The sequence below is a fragment of the Schistocerca americana genome, chromosome 9 (assembly GCF_021461395.2).
Source record: "Schistocerca americana isolate TAMUIC-IGC-003095 chromosome 9, iqSchAmer2.1, whole genome shotgun sequence".
NCBI classification, from domain to species: Eukaryota; Metazoa; Arthropoda; class Insecta; order Orthoptera; family Acrididae; genus Schistocerca; species Schistocerca americana.
In genome coordinates this window covers 103,328,546-103,342,172 of record NC_060127.1, presented here as the reverse complement: position 1 = coordinate 103,342,172, position 13,627 = coordinate 103,328,546, and the positions used below count along the sequence as shown (strand labels likewise).

At 48.3% G+C, this 13,627-nt stretch overlaps 1 protein-coding gene across 2 annotated transcripts in view; it reads left to right on the top strand.

The window, feature by feature from the left end:
- The window catches only part of LOC124551074 (U11/U12 small nuclear ribonucleoprotein 35 kDa protein-like), a 53,209-nt gene that overhangs the window by 27,877 nt on the left and 11,705 nt on the right, over window positions 1-13,627 (top strand). The window contains exon 6 of one of the 2 annotated variants that reach the window (XM_047125968.1): window positions 11,829-12,068. The exons of the other annotated variant lie outside the window; for it this stretch is intronic. The gene's annotated coding sequence lies outside the window, so the exon portion shown is untranslated. Of the gene's footprint in view, window positions 1-11,828; window positions 12,069-13,627 lie in introns of those variants that run through there. 2 annotated transcript variants of the gene reach the window in all.

Below are 13,627 nucleotides of genomic sequence, written 5' to 3'. Positions count from 1 at the left end.
CCATCTAAATCTTTTCTGCCTCAGTACTGGTTCCCCGACTTTCCTCTCGGACTCTACTCATACTTACTCCCACTTGGACCTCTCGATCTGTTCTACCACTCTTACCTGTCACTTTGAGTGGTATGTCCTTTCTGACACCTGTTCGAGCGACCATTTCCACTGTGTCGTTCGTCTCCTGCACCACACCCCATCCCCACGTCCCTCGAGCTGGAACGTACCGAAAACTGACTGGGGACTTTACTCCTCCCTGGTGACCTTTCCAGACCATGATTTTCTCAGCAGTGACAGTCAGGTCGAATACCTCACGGCTGTTATCATCAATGCTGCCGAACATTCCATTCCTCGTACTACATCTTCTTCACATCATGTTTCAGTCCCCTGGTGGAATGAGGCTTGCAGAGACGCTATCCGTGCTCGACAATGTGCTTTACGCAACCTTTCGCCGCCATCCTACACTGGCGAATTGTATTGATTACAAATGACTCCGAGTGCAATGTCATCGAGTCATCAAAGACAGCAAAAAAGCTTGTTGGGCCTCTTTCACAAGCTCCTTTAACAGTTTTACTCCCTCTTCTGTCATCTGGGGTGGCCTGCGCCAGCTGTCGGGCATTAAGGCCCACTCCTCGATACCTGGCCTGACTTCAGGTAATGAGGTACTTGTGGACCCTGTGGATGTCTCCAATGCCTTCGGCCGCTTTTTCACGGAGGTTTCAAGCTCCGCCCATTACCACCCTGCCTTCCTTCCCAGAAAAGAGGCAGAAGAGGCTCGGCGACCTTCCTTCCACTCGCTGAATCTGGAAGATTATAATGCCCCCTTAACCATGTGGGAACTTGAACGTGCACTTGCACTGTCCCGGTCCTCAGCTCCGGGGCCAGATGCCATTCACGTTCAGATGCTGACACACCTTTCTCCGGCAGGCAAATGATATCTTCTCCGTACCTATAATCGCGTCTGGACCGAAGGTCAGGTCCCCATGCATTGGCGTGAGGCTGTCGTTGTTCCCATACCCAAACCAGGGAAGGATAGACACCTTCCTTCTAGTTACCGCCCCATTTCTCTTACAAGCTGTGTCTGTAAGGTGATGGAGCGCATGGTTAACGCTCGGTTGGTTTGTATTCTTGAATCTCGACAGCTACTTACCAATGTTCAATGCGGCTTTTGTCGACGTCGCTCCGCTGTTGACCACCTTGTGATCTTGTCGACGTTCATCATGAACAACTTTTTGCGAAAGTGCCAAACGGTAGCTGTGTTCTTCGATTTGGAGAAGGCTTACGATACCTGTTGGAGAGGAGGTATCCTCCGCACTGTGCACAGGTGGGGCCTACGTGGTCGCCTGCCCCTTTTTGTTGATTCATTTTTAACAGATCGAATGTTTAGGGTACATGTGGGTTCCGTATTGTCCGACGTCTTCCTCCAGGAGAATGGAGTGCCTCAGTGCTCCATTTTGAGTGTAGCCCTTTTTGCCATAGCGATCTGAAGTGTTGGCAGAAGAGCCAACACCATGTTGCTAGAGGAGGCCGAAATGCATGCTTTAAGCTCACGCAGACTGGCGTGAGGTCTGGAACAGGTAAAGTAATTATCCTATAAAGAAAAGAACGTAGTTCTTTGAATACTTAACTTTAATCCACAATTGAAGAACATCGGTCTGACGGTACAGGCATCACAAGTTAAATATCTATTGATAATGGCGCCTTGCTAGGTCGTAGCAAATGACATAGCTGAAGGCTATGCTAATTATCGTCTCGGCAAATGAGAGCGTATTTGTCAGTGAACCTTTGCGAGTAACATCGGCTGTACAACTGGGGCGAGTGCTAGGACGTCTCTCTAGACCTGCCGTGTGGTGGCGCTCGGTCTGCAATCACTGACAGTGGCGACATGCGGGTCCGTCGTATACTAATGGACCGCGGCCGATTTAAGGGCTACCACCTAGCAAGTGTGGTGTCTGGCGGTGACACCACATGATCAATCCAATTATGGATTGCATTCCACCTAACGTCTCAGGCTCTCTTTTTGTCGATGACTTCGCGATCTATTGCAGTGCCCAGAGAACATGCCTCCTGGAGTACTGCCTTCAGCATTGTCTTCACAGCCGATACTCCTGGAATGTGGCTAATGGCTTCCAGTTCTCTGAAGAGAAGACGGTTTGCATCAACTTTTGGCGATATAAAGCATTCCTTCCACCATCCTTACATCTCGGTCCCATTGTTCTCCCATTCGTGGAGACAACGAAGTTTTTAGGGCTCACACTGGACAGGAAACTTTGTTGGTCTCCGCATGTCTCTTATTTGGGTGGCCGTTGTACACGTTCCCTTAATGTCCTCCGTGTTCTTAGTGGTTCATCTTGGGGAGCAGATCGCACTGTCCTGCTTCACTTATATCGGTCCATAGTCCAATCAAAGCTGTATTATGGGAGCCTTGTCTAGTTGTCTGCTTGGCCATCCCTCTTACGCCGTCTCAACTCCATCCATCGTCGGGGGTTACATCTTGTGACCGGAGAATTCTACACTAGTCCCGTCGAGAGTCTTTATGCTGAAGCTGCCGAATTACCATTGACGTACCGGTGCGACATACTGCTTTGTCGCCCCCAGGGGCTCAGCATTCATTTGCTGAGTACGGGCTTGGCAACCCTGGGGTCCTGAGCTGGGGACTGGTCGGCGCCGCCAGTCTCCTGTCACCGTAACCCCCGGACATGCTTCAGCGACCACCGTATGGCGCGATGGTGGAATGTTGTGTGCTGCGGGGAATGGTAATCTTGGCTTGACCGCCTGGATTGCGAGGAAGGCCAACCTCTATAAAATCCCCTCAATCTTCTGGTGTGCTCCAAGCCTATGAGATGCATGGCTGTTGAGGTGGAACAGTCGCAAGCGGGCAGCCTCTGGGGCACCTGCCGCACCCCAGTTGTATAAGGCTTACTCAGGCACGCGGGGCTCTGTCTGAGTGGACCTTTAGTTCCCTAGCTGCTCGTGGGACCGCAGTGGACCCTTCGACCTCTACATTCCCCCCTACCAGTGGCTTGGGTGGGGCACTGGTAGGAAAACACACCCCATCGAAGAAGCGACTTCGTGCTGCGAGTCCTGTAGCGCCTAGTTTTGATCAAGATTTATCAGACTGTTGTAACAGAGCACATGCTGATAATCAGAATGTGTTTTTTTTATTAAACGGAACGAGGGTAGCTTTGAGAGGGTTTCTCCCTTTTACATCCACAAGGGTCTTGAGGGAATTGCAGGAACACTTAAATCTGTGAAGCGACTGCGCAATGGGACTCTGTTAGTTGAGACATCTAGTTCCTGTCAAGTCGCTTCTCTTCGGAAAGCAACCTGTCTCGGTGAGTATGCTATCGAGACCGAGCTCCACTCCACTCTGAACTACAGTAAGGGTGTTGTGGCATGTAGGGACTTGGTGGATATCCCCACAGACGAGTTAAAATCTGAATGGGCTGATGAAGGTATTGTTGACGTGCAGCATATTATGAAACGAGTCGATGGGGACCTAGTCAAATCCGACTCGTTTATTCTCACGTTCAGTTGCCCACGACTCCCAGAGCATGTTAAAGCGGGGTTCTTACGTTTGCCAGTAAGGCCATATTTCCCCAACCCAATGCGCTGTTTCAAATGTCAGCGCTTTGGGCATACTACGTTGGGGTGCAATGGGATAGCCACTTGTGGTAAATGTGGTCAGCCTGCCCATGAAGGAGCTGATTGTTCATCGCCTGTGAAGTACGTGAATTGCTCTGGGAGTCACCCTGTCTGGAGCCGGGTCTGCCCCATCTATCTCGACGAACGGAAGATACAGAAGATTAAAACATCTAAGCGCATCCCCTATGGTGAGGCCAAGAAGCTCTTTAAGGCCATGCAACCTCCTGTGTTTACTACATCTTTCGCTTCCGCTCTGAAAAAACCAGTACAACTGGCCACTGTTGCTACGCAAACGGAGGGTGCTAGTGTTAGCACTAATACCTGCGTTTGCCAGTGCACTTGTGTTGCTGCGGTTGTTTTGCAACCTGCGGCTCTCCCCGCAACGTCGGACAAGGCCGTGGTTGCTGACATTGGGGTACTTCCTGCCTCTCCCCATATGGGGCCTTCTGCCCAGGCGAGTAATGCTCCACCTGCTGACAAGGCTCTGCATTCTAAGCCCCCCAAGACAAAGACGCCGAAGCTGAAGGTTTTGCCACCTGAGGAAACTAGTCAGGGTCGGTCCGATGACAAGGGCATCGTACTGTCTGACATCTCCCGTGGGTCGTCATCGGAGCTGATGGACATTGAAGTCGACCGGGGGCGATCTTCTCGCCCCAGGAATAAATCTCCGGGCAGTATGGGCTCTCCTCCAAAGCACAGAGGCAGGGTGAGAGTTCAGCCCCCCTGATCACTGGCTCCCATATTACAGTGGAACCTGAATGGGTTCAGGACGCATGTGGCCGAATTACAACTCCTTGTACGAGAGTGCCCTTTGTGCTTACGTCTCCAAGAGACACATTTTCGGGCCACTGATGCTCCTTCTTTACGGGGCTATACCGTCTATCGGAAAGATGATCTGACGGGGGAAAGGGCAAAGGGTGGTGTTGCGGTTTTTGTCCGTGACATGCACCCCTCATCTGAGCTCCCTCTCGTTACAGACTTGCAAGCAGTTGCAGTTGACCTTCTTGTGGGTCGGAGGCTCACAGTCTGTTCACTTTACTTACCACCTCAGGATGCGATAGACTCTGAGGCTCTCGCAGACCTTATTAGCCAACTCCCCCGCCCATTTCTTCTTCTGGGGGACTTCAATTCTCGTAATGTCTTATGGGGCTCTTTGACTACTTGCCCCAGGGGTCGCATTCTGGAAAGCCTCATGATGTCTGAAGAACTGTGCATCCTCAACTCTGGTGCTCCCACTCATTTCTGTACTGCTTCTGGGTCCTCATCAGCTATTGACCTTTCCTTTTGCTCTCCAGCACTCGCAGATTCTGCTCTGTGGGAGGTTGCTGCTGACCTCCATTCTAGTGACCACTTCCCCCTTTGGATTCACCTCCTGGATGAGGCTATGGCATTACCAGTGCCGCCCCGGTGGCACCTCTGCCGAGCTGACTGGACACTTTTCAGCCAACTGGCTGTTTTGGAACACCGTGCCAGAGTCCACGAATGGGTAGACCATGTTACAGCCGTGATCTCCCATGCTGCTGAATTGTCAATCCCACGGTCATCAGGTCATCCCAAGAGGCGTCCTGTCCCTTGGTGGACCACTGAGTGCCGCTCAGCCATCCGAGCCCGCCGTGCAGCTCTGCACCGCTTCAAGTGCCGTCCCTCAGCTGACAATCTTGCGGCCTTTCGGGTGGCAAGGGCCAAAGCGCGGCGCGTGATTAGAGCAAACGACGGTCATGGCAATCGTTCTTGAACTCCATCTCCCGCTCCACTAATTCTACGAAAGTATGGGAAGCCATCAGGAGGATTTCCGGGAAACGCAGCCAACTACCTGTCACGGCATTGCTGCATCAGGGAAGTCTTCTCACGGCGCCGAGAGACATTGCCCAGACACTGGCCAAGCATTTTGCGGCATCTACCGCCACTATTAACTGTGATCCAGATTTCTGCTGCTACCGCACTGCCATCGAGAGGGGTCACTTGGACTTCTGGTCTCCAAATTCTGAGCCCTACAACTGCCCCTTCACAATGTGGGAACTGGATTCGGCGCTGTCTGTGGCTCATGATACTGCACCTGGTCATGATCAAATCCGGTACAGCATGCTGCAGCACTTGTTACTGCCTTCCAAGGAAGTTCTCCTGAATTGTTTGAGTATGATATGGTTATCCGGCACGTACCCTGACTCGTGGCGGGAGGCGATTTTGATTCCCCTCCTCAAACCGGGGAAGGACTGAACGCATCCCAGTAGTTATCGGAGTATTGCTTTGACGAGCTGTGTCGGGAAGACATTGGAACGCATGGTCAACCGTCACCTGGTTTGGCTGCTCGAGACCAGGCAGCTCCTTAGCCCCTGTCAGTGTGGCTTTTGGAGATGTCGTTCAACTATAGACAACTTGACCCTGCTTGAGTTGGCCATCCAGCAGGCCTTCCTGCGTAACCAGCATTGTCTAGGTGTATTCTTTGACATTCATAAGGCGTATGACACCACTTGGCGCCGCCATATCCTCAATCAACTCCATGAGTGGGGCTTTCGTGGCCGTCTCCCCATCTTCATTCGGTCCTTTCTTTCCCACCGCCTCTTTCGATATAGGGTTGGTAATGTGTTGTCTGATTTGTATGTGCAGGAGAATGGTGTTCCTCAGGGAAGCGTTTTAAGTGTCACCCTCTTTGCCGTCGCCATTAACAGTATCACGTCCACTATCCGGAGTCCTGCCCATTGCTCCTTGTTTGTGGACGATTTTGCTGTTTTCTGTTCTTCCTCCAGTCTTGTCACTGCTAGTCGACAGTTGCAGCTTACGATACAGCGATTAGAGGCATGGACTGCGAAGACGGGTTTTACCTTTTGGGCAGACAAATGTGTGTGTGTGTTCATTTTAATCGTTCTCGACGTCAGTTTACCTCCCCTGAATTGCGTCTGAGGGACACCATTCTTCCTTTTAGCGACACTGTGTGGTACCTGGGCCTCACTTTTGATTCCAAGTTGTCGTGGTTGCCTCACCTTAAAGACCTCAAGGTGCGGGCCCTTAAGGCACTGAATATTTTGAAGTGTCTGAGCCATCGGTCCTGGGGAGCAGATCGGGCGCGTCTGCTGCAGTTTTATAGGGCTTTAGTCCGATCGCGTCTTGACTATGGTTACACTGTGTATTGGTCAGCAAGGCCTTCGTATCTGAAGATTCTTGACGCAGTACACCATGAGGGTATCAGGCTGGCCACTGGTGCCTTCCGTACCAGTCCCATCCCCAGCCTGTGTGCTGAGGCAGGGGAACCGCCGCTCGCCATCCGCCAGAAACTCCTCATAGTGCGACGGGTGTGTCAATTCCTTGCCTGTCCTACCTCCCCTGCATACCCTACCGTTGCCCGACCGCCTATGGAACGTCTCTTTTCCAGTCGTCCCAGGGCAACGAGACCATTTGGAATTCGTGCCAAGCATTTGCTTGGAGTCCCTTGGTGTGGAGCGTGTGGCCCCCCAACGACAAGGTTTTACTCGCCTGCCTCCCTGGTTGCTCCAGGGGCCCAGCGTCCTTTTAGACTTGTCGGAGTACCGGAGGAGCTGCACTCCTGCGTTTGTTTTTCCTCCTTATTTTATGATATTTTAAACCAGCATTCCGACCATGTACCAGTATTTACGGGTGGCTCTAAACAGGAGGACTCTGTTGGTTGTGCTGTTGTTTTCCCTGATCGAGTCGTCAAGTTACGGCTTCCTGCGGCTTTTACCATCTTTGATGCCGAATTGTTTGCGATCTTGCGGGCATTGGAGCAGATGAGATGTGTTCCCAGTCTTAAGTTCCTCATCTGTTCTGACTCCCTGAGTGCCCTTCAGACCATGCAACACTTGTACCCAGCGGATACGGTCGTCCATAACATCCATGATGCCCTACTCCACCTGCAACGGCAGGGGAAGGAGGTTTCCTTCTGCTGGGTGCCGGGGCACGCGGGTATTAGGGGAAACAAACCGGCGGATGTGGCTGCCAAAGATGCATGTTCCCTCCCTCACGTTGTTACATGTGCCGTCCCCCTCCATGCTGTTACCTCCCGCCTGCGTTTTCGTGTTCTGCGTCAGTGGGAAGAGGAGTGGCTGGCAGTCGGTGAAAATAAGCTGCGTCTGGTCAAGGCCACCACGCGACCATGGCGTACGCCCTACCAGTCATGCAGGCGGGGTGAGGTTCTCCTCACTCACCTCCGCATCAGGCACAGTCCCTTAACGCATGGTTCTTTACTCCGGTGGGAGGACCTCCCAATCTGCAGTGCTTGTGGCGTCCAGATTACTGTTCGCCACATTTTACTTGACTGTCTTTTATTCTCTGACCAGAGGGCGGTGGTTTCTTTGCCACCGGATTTGCCCTCTATTTTACAAGATGACGCAGCGACTGTAGTTAAGGTCTTACGGTCTTGTGTCCTGTCCAATTTGTTGCCTCAGATTTTAGGGAGAGGGTTTTAATGTGCTGCTGGGTGACTGGCTCACCCAGGATTTAGGTAAGAGGTCAGCCAGTCACAATTACCTCCTTGTTTCCCTTCGGTTTCTGTTCTCTTTTCCTTGTTTCCCTTCCTTTTTAGTGTGTTCCTTCTCCTCTTGTTTTGCCTCTGTATGTGAGGATTTGGACCTGCGTCAGGTCTGTGTCTTTTAGCCGTTCTCCTTGTTCGCTGTTCGTCTTAGTCCCTTCACTGCATGTGTTCCTGTTTTTATGCGTTCGGGCGCTGATGACCACGCTGTTTAGCGCCCGTAAACCTCAAACACACACACTACTGCTTTGTCAGTATGCCTGCCGGCTGTTGTCAGTGCCCGACCACCCTCCTATCAGTCCTTCTTCGCTGATTCTCTTGACCGTTAGTATGGGTTGTATGTGTCTGCCCTGCTGCCCCCTGGAGTCCGCTTTCGTTGCCTGCTTCAACAATTGGATTTTGCCCTCCCTACCATCTTCAGAGAGGGTGAGAGCCCGACACCATCTTGGCTCCAGGCTCCAGTTCACATTCATCTTGACCTCAGCTCGCTCCCAAAGTAGGGTACTCCGGGTGCAGTGTATTGCTCACGGTTTGTCTAACTTCGTGCGCAACTTTCCAGTAACACCTTTATTTACACTGATGGCTCCAAAACTGACGATGGTGTTGGCTGTGACTTTGTTGTCGGGGACGTCACCTTTAAATACCGGTTCCTCGACCAGTGTTCCAGCTTTACGGCCGAGCATTTTGCTCTCAATCAGGCCGTTCAGTATGTCCGCCACCACTGCCATTCTCCATATGTACTCTGCTCTGATTCACTCAGAGCTCTTCAGAGCCTTGGAGCTCCAGATCTGGTCCATCCCTTGGTGCAATGTGTCCAGCAATCCCTCCATTCTTTTGCTGATGATGTCTCTCCTGTTAGATTTATGTGGGTTCCAGGCCATGTAGGAGTGCCTGGGTTTTGAGGCTGCTGATGCTGCAGTCCTCCTGCCTCGGCCAGCCTCCCTTTGTGTCCCATCGTCTGACATTAGTGGGGTGGTTTGTAAGAGGCTTGTGTCATTATGGTGGGATACTTGGTCGTCACTTCGAGAAAATAAGCTCCGGGCCATAAAACTGTTCCCAACAGCTTGGACAACCTCTTCCTGACCATCTCGGTGAGAGGAGGTCCTTTTGGCCAGGTTGCGGATTGGGCATTGCCAGTTTAGCCACCGCTTGGCAAACTTTGTATGTGGTGTTGTCTGAAAGCTGACGCAGTCTCTCAGCCACTTACTCCCGACGATCAAGTACAACGGTTGTGGAACCCTTCTCCGCCGGAAGAATGACGATGGATCGGTCAGCCTTCAGATCACGGATAGCTTGGGCTTCAGCAGTGGTGATGTTGGGAGTAGGATTAAGGTTTTTTAAGAAGGATTGAGAAGCAAGACTGGAAGTCAGAAATTCCTGGAAGGTTTGGAGAGGGTGATTTTGAGGAAGAGGAGGTGGGTCCCGCTGTGACGGAGGACGGAACTGTTCCAGGCAGGGTTCAATTTGGATAGTGTCTTGGGGAGTTGGATCATTAGGAGTAGGATTAGGATCATTTTTCTTCGTGGCAAAGTGATATTTCCAGCAGAGAGTACGAGTGTAGGACAGTAAATCTGTGACGAGGGCTGTTTGGTTGAATCTGGGTGTGGGGCTGAAGGTGAGGCCTTTGGCTAGGACAGAGGTTTCGGGTTGGGAGAGAGGTTTGGAGGAAAGGTTAACTACTGAATTGGGGTGTTGTGGTTCCAGATTGCGTTGATTGGAATTTTGAGGTTTTGGAGGGAGTGGAGCTGGAAGTGGGAGATTGAGTAGATGGGAGAGACTGGGTTTGTGTGCAATGAGAGGAGGTCGAGGTTTGCTGGAAAGGTTGTGAAGGGTGAGTGAGTTGCCTTTCCGGATGTGGGAAACCAGGAGATTGGATAATTTTTTGAGGTGGAGGGTGGCATGGTGTTCTAATTTGCAGTTGGCCTGTAGGAGGATGCTTTGAACAGCCGGTGTGGATGCGGGAGAGGAAAGATTGAGGACTTTTATTAAGGATAGGAGTTGACGGGTGTGTTCATTGGCTGAGTTGATGTGTAGGTGAAGGATTAGGTGGGTGAGGGCAATGGATTGTTCAGTTTGGAACTGGTATAGGGACTGATGGAATGAAGGGTTGCAGCCAGTGATGGGAACTTTAAGTGTGAGGCCTTTGGGGCCTGTGGCTAAACATGCCTTGGTGCACGGCCAGCACATCTTGGCACAGTGTTACACCGTCCAGGTTATCTGGATACTTCCCACTAACACCAACCTGTCAGAACTCCGGAGATGGGAACTTGCCCTTCAGTATATCCTCTCTTCTCGTTATCCACCAGGCCTCAACCTCCGCTAATTTCAAGTTGCCGTCGCTCATACCTCACCTGTCTTTCAACAACATTTTTGCCTCTGTACTTCCACCTCGACTGACATCTCTGCTCAAACTCTTTGCCTTTACAAATGTCTGCTTGTGTCTGTGTATGTGCGGATGGGTATGTGTGTGTGTGTGCGAGTGTATACCTGTCCTTTTTCCCCCCTAAGGTAAGTCTTTCCGCTCCCAGGATTGGAATGACTCCTTACCCTCTCCCTTAAAACCCACATCCTTTCGTCTTTCCCTCTCCTTCCCTCTTTCCTGACGAAGCAACCATTGGTTGCGAAAGCTTGAATTTTGTGTGTATGTATGTGTTTGTTTGTGTTTCTATCGACCTGCCAGCGCTTTTGTATGGTAAGTCACATCATCTTTGTTTTTAAATATATTTTTCCCACATGGAATGTTTCCCTCTATTTTTTTTATATAAACAAAGATGATGTGACTTACCAAATGAAAGTGCTGGCAGGTCGACAGACACACAAACAAACACAAACATACACACAAAATTCAAGCTTTCGCAACAAACTGTTGCCTCATCAGGAAAGAAGGAAGGAGAGGGAAAGACGAATGGATGTGGGTTTTAAGGGAGAGGGTAAGGAGTCATTCCAATCCCGGGAGCGGAAAGACTTACCTTAGGGGGAAAAAAGGACGGGTATACACTCGCGCGCACACACACACACACACACACATATCCATCCACACATATACAGACACAAGCAGACATATTTAAAGACAAAAGTTTGGGCAGAGATGTCAGTCGAGGCAGAAGTGCAGGGGCAAAGATGTTGTTGAATGACAGGTGAGGTATAAGTGGCGGCAACTTAAAAAAAAAAAAAAAAAAAAATATATATATATATAGTGAAAAAAGATTGATACTACTAAAAAGGTGTAATATTACTTTACTAGAAGTTTCAAAATGATAACCCCCTTTACAGGAACATAGATGCACTACAAAATTGAAATAATAAACTTTTAAATTAGTGTTTCAGCCAGACACAGTCTCATGATAAATTATTAACATTTTGTGAAACTGACAAAGTCACATAGTATTTAATATAGGTGAACATACAATTCATAATTCTTTCATACAATATTAAAAGTAAATGTGGAATGTAGTCACATAATAACAACATAAACATCACAATAAAGCGTATAAGAGTTCTTCCCTGAACAGATGTATAATTTGTATTAAATGAGTCTCAATCTGTTACATTATAAACTCCAGAAGAGTTTCATGGACTGAAAAACTGCTGGCAGCTGGCATAAGTGTATAAACAGCTTTCTGCATAGATTGTGAATTAGCACATAACTCTAAGGCTGTTCATGTAAACACTTAATTGATTACTTCTGTTATTTATTTTCGGTTCACAGGAAGAAGTCTGTGGAAGAATTGTGTCTACATTGAAGAGTCTACATGATCTCTCTTGTTCCCATTAATATTTGGCAACTTGGAAAGTTTTGTTGAATTTTGTGAAGCAGCCTTGAAGGTGATAGTTTTGTGGTATTTGCACAAGGAGTTGTTACGAAATTGGTGCCAGTATAGTGAAACATTATAAAAACACATCACCCAGTTAAGTAGTCATGTTTTGGAAATCGTAACGCCAAGAAGAAGAAGAAAACAAATGATGATGATGATGATTCTATTCAGTTTTTAAACATCTTATTAGTCATGAGTTGTGCTCTTTGAGCACTATGTCATATTATAACTTCAGTTAAAACGTAGTCACCGCATTGACAGAAGTGATGGAAAAAGTTGGTTGTAGGATTAGTATGTAGAAGTAGTTTTATTGTGTGCCCAGGGGAGGGGGGGGGGGGGGGGGGGAGGAGAAGGGGTTACATCAAATGTTCTACAGAAACTTCCCAAAATTTTATCAGGACATCTGCTCATCATCTTCAGGTAATGATACTTTGGTGTGCCTGCTGGTGGAAGGCTCCAAGACAGCACATCAATGTTACTGCTAAACACACATTGCAAAAAGAAAAATGGGGGAACATGTACATATTGATGGTTTTTAGCACATACATAACAGCACATTTTGTTGAAAGTAATGGAAATAGTCTGTCATGCGAGAAATTGCAAAGTATTGGACTTCCTGTTCCTTTTGTTAATTCACTAGCCACTTTTGATACAATATCAACAGGTGCAAGGTCATTTACCATGTCTTTTAGTTAAACTATGTGTAGGGCGTTGTGTGGCCAGCATTATTGCTTTGATAATGCTGTCCCGGAAAGACGTAGCAGTAGCGAGGGTCAAGGGCCTTGCTGCATTTGTGTGTTCAGCACTTTTTATCCAGGATTACCAGCTTTTTTTAAAGCAGAGTTGGGACATCCCTACACTGAAAAAGTGTGATTTTTTTAACTAACATCTCTAAGCCTATAATTTACACACACAGGTGTAAAATTCAAACATATATTGTACAATTTGTGGTTTATTTTCAATCCTTAAAGTGTTATGACAGCACAAAAGGTATAATCTAGACGAAGTTTGAATTGCAGCAAAGTACTGCATATTATGTTCTTGATATTTCTGGTTGCTTTTCAACCTTCTTAGTAGGTCATTCTCTTTTTCCCTGTTGAGAAACCAATGGAAATGCTGGCATAGTAATGACTAGTTGTCCTTCACCATTAATTAAACTTCTAATGTAGTCATTGACTAACAGTTCAGCAGCATTAGGATGAAATACTGATAACATGAAACAGACATCTGTAAACAGGTTCTTGTAGTTTGCATGACAGTGAAATTCTGCGCCAATTTCTCATTACTTCAGCTTAAAAAGGCTCTCTTTCTCTTGCTTTGGAAAAGTTCTTAATTGCACACATTCTTTGAACATCAGATCGTCATCAACATGAAATTTGTATTGACATGTTCCTTCTAATCTTCTATGTTAACAAAAATGGTTTGAAAGCTTGGTTTACATTTTCTCCAAAATCAAAATGTTTGTCAATGCAGTCTATAATAGGGTGCAAGTAATGAGCTGCACTCAGTAGTGCAGAATGTTCATTATAAGTGTTCCAACAATGTTCATTAAAAGCTGATAAATGCCAAATGCCAACGACAAGTCATCTTCAGTTACAATTTCTTTTTCTTTTCTCTCTCTCTCTCTCTCTCTCTCCCTCCCTCTCTCTCTCTCTCTCTCTCTCTCTCTCTCTCTCTTTTCTGCCACTTCATT